Source organism: Halyomorpha halys, unplaced genomic scaffold (genome assembly GCF_000696795.3).
Source record: "Halyomorpha halys isolate HHAL.00 unplaced genomic scaffold, Hhal_1.1 Scaffold226.1, whole genome shotgun sequence".
In the NCBI taxonomy this organism is placed as follows: Eukaryota; Metazoa; Arthropoda; class Insecta; order Hemiptera; family Pentatomidae; genus Halyomorpha; species Halyomorpha halys.
In genome coordinates this window covers 1,402,544-1,408,825 of record NW_027115630.1, presented here as the reverse complement: position 1 = coordinate 1,408,825, position 6,282 = coordinate 1,402,544, and the positions used below count along the sequence as shown (strand labels likewise).

Genomic DNA, 6,282 nt, shown 5'->3' with positions numbered 1-6,282 from the left:
GACGTGGCAATGCCAAAGGCAATTGCGGAATACAATCATTCGGTGCACACCGTTACGGGGTTTTCGCCGTTTGAGATCCTCTTTGGTCTTTGTGGAATCCGGCGAGACTACAAGGGCACGGCATTAATTAAAAAATTAATTACCACTTAAGAAAAGATAACACAGATGAGATGCGTTCTGGAACTCACTATATTTAATTTTGGTCATTTCGGTGGTTTTCGTCTTCCAAATAATTTATCTCTTCTAGTCATTAATTATTTCTTCCATTTCATCTATGTTTCCTGGTCTTTCTTCAGCCAAACTCGTTATTCGAAGATTCTTCCCTATCATCTTCTTCCGCTTCATCCTAATCTTCCTCTCTAGGTGACCATTCCTGCAGAAACTGTCATGACACTGGACGGTTCCCCATTTTCTTATTCCATGGTGTTATGTGTTATGGCTCGAGACAACCAATCAGCCACCACATTTTCTTTGCCTTGTTTATATATAACCTCCATGTTATATTGCGCTAGATGCTCCTTCCAGCGAGTTATCCTGGCTGACGATTCCTTCAGTTTTTCCACCCACTGGAGTGGTCTGTGTATGTACCTTGAACCTTCTGCCGAACACATTTGGTCTAAAGTGATCGACGACCCACACTATTCCCAAGAGTCCACCCGAGGGAGGGAGAGGGAGAGGGAGAGAGAGAGAGAGAGAAGCTTTGATGCTAGTGCCAAGTGTTAATAATTGCTCGCTAGTTTGTGTAAATTTAAGTGGTTTGAATTACTTTTCTTAGTTAAATTGTGTTAAAATAACATTAATAAACATGTCTCAACGTAAAGAAATCAAATTGTCGAGTGTGGATTGACTTTTTAGTTTGTTACTTGTGTACATTTACATAACATGTGATTTATGCAGTTACATAAGTTACATATGGACGGGGCTGTAAACAATAAAGGACTGGCGAATGGTGTTGGGAGCAGCGAGGTAGGAGTCAAAGAGGTATCACTTAGCCAGACTAACCCGGCAAACTACTCTAGTCCTTCCAGTGACTTCATCAATTCTCCTGTCCAGTGCTGCATCGTATTCGGCCTGTAATTGTGAGTCTCTTGAACATTATTCTGATAGGCGTTTTACATATAAAAATATAATAGAAGCGAATAGCCGTATAATTTTAGAGTTGCAGGAATTTTTACTTACCCGCCAGGCTAAACAAATTAGTGGAAACGGCTAAAGGTATTATAATTAGGACAAGCACAAAAGAAGAAGCTAAAAAGGTTATTCAATCTGAAGGAATAAAAAGACTAGGTGCTAACGTAAACCTAGAGAATAAACGTCTACCCAGGATGATATAATATATGATGTACCAAGAGACCTGGACCACGACAAAATCATTGAGCACTTTTGGAGCCTGAATGCCAATAAATTAGAACGTACCAGGCATCACTTCAACCCTGTGTTTAAAACTGGTCCGAGAGGAAGGGATTCCGTGCATTGGGTGGTGAAAGTATCCCCAGCAGTAAGACATGAGATATTAGCAGAGGGAAGAGTGTTCCTTGAATGGGCATCCTGTAATGTTCGGGACTGGGTGGCGGTGACCCGTTGCAACAAGTGCCAAGGCTTCTCGCAAATTGAAAAATTTTGCACTGCAGCAGTAGTAATTTATAGGTATTGTGGTGAGAGAGGGCATAGCTGTGGGAGCTGCCCAAAACAGAAATCTGGAGACCGTTAGCAATGTATGTATTTAGACGCATGGCAATAGTGAACAGGATAGACATTGCTGCCCTTCAGGAACCTCCTACTAGAAGAGGCAAAGTTGTTGGTACTGCACCATGTGACCAAATTATTTCCTCTTCTGGAAGTGGGCTGTGTGATTCACCACAGAGTGCTATTATAGTAATCAATAACTCACATACCATTATCGCACAACCTGACCTAACTAACAAGTTAATTTCCGTTGCAAACATAGAGGCTCCAGGTGTTAATTTTAACCTGATTAACGTCTATGCAAAATTTTCTACTGCACTGGAAGAAATATTAACTCAGCTCCAGGATATCATGAGCAAACTACGGAATAATAAGATTATGGTAGGCGATTTTAATGCCCAATCCATATTATGGGGAAGTTGGAGGACTAACAGAAAGGTTGTGTTACTAGAAGACTTTGCTGCATGCAACTGGCTGGTTATTCTTAACGAAGCGGCATCTTTGCCTACTTTTTCGGGCCCCTGTGGAGAATCTTTCATAGACGTTACCATGGCAACATCAGACATTGCACAACTCATTAGCTCATGGAAGATGGCTGATTGGACCTGCAGCGACCATCGTGTAGTGACCTTTGTAATTAATAAGGATGATAAGGGCAGGCACTACGGAAGACAACAATTTTCAACACAGGGTGTTGAGTGGGATTGTGTAACGGATAATATTCAATGGCATCTATCAGAGGTGGAGGCGGTTCATGATAATGAGTTGGAAGAAGATGCATCTCGACTTTCATCAAAAATCTATACTGCGGTCCAGGAAGTGTTGCCCACTGTAAAGGAGTCAGTAAGGAAAGGACAACCGTGGTGGAACAATCGAGCAAGGAGGCGATTCCAGAGAGAAAAGAATGCTGATGCTAAAGAAGGCTTAAAAAGTACGTATTTTGCCCTTAATAACTGTTTTAAAGATGAAATTAGGAAAGCAAAGAAAGATACATGGCATAAATACTTAGAGGAATGCACCAGCCCTTGGGGACTTGCATACCAAAAAGCCCTTGGTACGAGTTGGAATAGGAATACCATCACCTCCTTTATGCATAACGGCAACGCTGCCCAGACGGCGGAAGAGGCTATTGAGGCCATAATGCTGAAATCTTTCCCAAAGGATGACCCTATTAGTGATACTGCAGACCACATGCAATACAGAATTGAAATGGATATACCTCCTCCAACTGAAGACGCTTCCGTATGGGACGAACTGGATGTGCATATGGCTTTCGATAAACTTCGCCTAGGAAAAGCACTGGGACCAGACATGGTAGGTGTTGAAATTTTGAAGAATGCCAGAAGGGCCCTAATCAGCCCCTTAACTACCTTCTACAACAAATGCTTGAAAGTAGGTGTCTTCCCTCAAATTTGGAAGGAGGCAGAAATGGTCGCGATTCTAAAGCCAGGGATAGCAGAAGTTACTGCAAAATCATATCGCCCTATATGCCTCTTAAACGTCATGGGTAAAGTTCTGGAAAGCCTCATGCTACACCACCTAAAGAAAAAGATAGACCAACTCTCTTCAGATCAGTTTGGGGACGAAGGGGATTATCAACCACAGATGCTATTAATCAGCTTCTGACGGCGGCGAAACATTCCACCTCTAAATATTTTGTTGTCCTCTTTTATGATGTTGCTGGAGCCTTTGACAGTATGTGGTGGCCTGGAATAATGGGGGAACTTAAAAGGCTGCACTGTCCACGAAATATATACAAGCTTATTAAATCCTTCTAGGTGAGCCGTTCAGTCTTCTTCCAGTTACCAACAAGGAGGATCACGAGACTGATCCAACGGGGTTGCGCTCAAGGATCCGTTTTAGGTCTCCATTATGGAATATCGATATGAATCAACTACTGGCGAATTTACGGGTAGTAGGATACACACCAGCTGCATATGTCGATGATTTTGGCGTGGAAATTGAGGAAAGGTCACCAGTTGATCTGGTAACGAAAGCAGCTGAGGTTACTCTTGTTGAGCAATGGTGCAGTGAAAAGAAGCTCTCCCTAAACTATGAAAAGACTCGACTCTTGTTCTTGAAAGGGAAAATGAGAGGCTTCCTTCCCAGGGTTGTATTGGAGAATAAAATGATAAAACCATCACAGGAAGTGAGGTTTCTAGACGTTCTTTTAGGCGAAAGGTGTAACTTTACCAACCACTTAAAGGAAGTAAAAAGTAAAGGGAGGGAGGGGAGGTGAGAGGGAGGGGAGAGAGAGAGAAGAGAGAGGGAGAGGGAGAGAGAGAGCGATTTCTAATCTTAATGAGATTTTTTATTTCTGGTGTAAGCCATGGTGAGGGTTTTTGTTTAAAAATTATAGTTTTATGAGGGGCATGTTTATCTAACAAGGAGAAAAGTTTTAAGTTTACCATTTCAACCTGATTATCAATATTATCCGATTTATTAATTTCATCCCAACTAACAACATTGAGTTCATCGTCAAATTTATCTCGATTAAAATTAATAAAATCACGGAAAGTTGATGTCCTAGATTTTTTAGCTTCTGCGATTTGATATAAAGAAAAATAATATCGTGTTGACGACAAAAGGAAACCGATAATTATCCCGATGAGACGACTTTATTCAGATTTTTATTATCAACTAACATAATATCGAGCCAGGTATCAGTAGTTATAGAATGACAAGTGGGGTTAAATTTTACTAAAGACAAATTAAAACTATGGAAAAGATTGTTTAATAATTTTGATTCATAGGAATTTTTTAAAAAATCGACGTTTAAGTCACCATTTAAAACTATGTTATGATATAGAGGAACAAATTTTTCTAAAATATCTCGTAGTTCGTGATGAAAACTATGTTTAGAGGTCTATACATCGTTATTAAAAAGAGCTTATCATCACCTCTTTTGACCTCCAGAACTAAGAATTCGAAAGAAGATGAATGAAGAGTTGATGATGAGAGTAACATTTTATTTTACAAGATAAGAAGGCCCTAGCGTATATACAAACTCCACCACGAGATTTATCATTTCGATCGGATCTGAAGAGATTATAGTCAGGTAGAGAAATAGAATAATTACTGATCCCCTCATTTAACCATGACTCACTGACACAAATTATATCATAAATATTTCGTGATACAAACATATAAAAATCGGACCAGTGCCCAAGAATAGATTCTATATTTAAATGACAAACATTAAGTTCGCTAGTCATTATAATTTATATATTGAGAAATATCTACATTAATTGATATAGCAAATTTTAGCAAACAATTAATATGAATATTCGCTGTGAATATAGAAAAGATTTTGTAATGAGCATATATAATAAATTTTAACAAGCGAGTAGTACTACTAAACAAATATTTTATCATATTATAATAAGTCACAAAATGAGTACGATTTAAATTACCAAAACAAATCAAAAATGCAATTTTAAGAATATAAAAAATCAAGAGAATAATAATAAAGTTAGTGAAGAAGCGTTTAGTACAAAAACAAAATATTTTATTGATTAGAGGCTTACATATGTTTATTATTATTGAAAGAGATCTTGTACTATTTGGGATTTTACAGAATTCTATTGTGGATATTTGCTCAGTAATAGTATAAAATAAATATAAATACATATAAACAGTTAGAAACTTTAGACTCACAAAAGAAAATGATTTAACTAACTTACATTTTAATAACATCCTCATTCGATCTAATAACCATTGCAGCACTCGAATCATCTTTTTTTGCAATTTTTAAACCATACATATTTGTATGATTTTTGCTTCTGCGCTGCTTTAGCATCACGAAAAAGACGTTTGTAGTCTATTTGTAGCAGTAAGTCTCTCATTAACAAATATTCTAGACGGCTCTCCTTCGATCCAACCGAGATCTCTAGTAGACAATGCTTTTCTTTGTCTTATGTGTTGCATAATATTTTGTTTGTCTATGCGACGAAGAAAACTTACGATTACACCAGGAAAATTTGTATTAGGTATATCATTCGTTCTGTAGTAGTAATCTATAGTGTTTTCTCCGATGTTCAGATTAATTTCTTTGCAAATATCTTGTATAATTGTTATAAGATTTTCCTTCAGTTTAAAAGGAATTTCCTTTATTTCTATGTCGTTGGAAAATTTTTGTTGTTCGAAATAACTTAATTTTTCTTTAAAGACATTAAATTCATTTTTTATTTGAGTGATTTTATCGTTGAAAGAATCAAGCTTATCACTAATTTTTTTCATTTCATTTTTCATGCTAGTGATAGCGTTTTTATTCTCTTCAATGTAATCCGAAAAGATACTTAACTGTGTTTTAAATTCTTTATTGTTTTCTCTGATTTCGGTAGTTAGTTTCTTGAATTCTTTCAAAAATAATTCAAGGTTTTCATTTACCTTGGTCTCTTTAAAAACGTTTTCCATTCTTAGGGATCTTCTTTTATCCTCATTGGACTATTTGCACAACCACTTTTTATTTTCTTGCTTAAAAAAAGCAAGTTCATCTTTTGGAAAATGTGATGTTTGCTGTTAATCTCCAAAATTATTACAGTAGGCCCTCGACTTTTACACATAATTGGTTCCTGAAAGTATATAGAAATGTTG

General features: G+C 37.2%; 1 protein-coding gene across 2 annotated transcripts in view; it reads left to right on the top strand.

The window, feature by feature from the left end:
- Nucleotides 1-6,282, top strand: part of LOC106679868 (AN1-type zinc finger protein 2B) — a 46,846-nt gene that overhangs the window by 23,426 nt on the left and 17,138 nt on the right. The window lies entirely within an intron of this gene.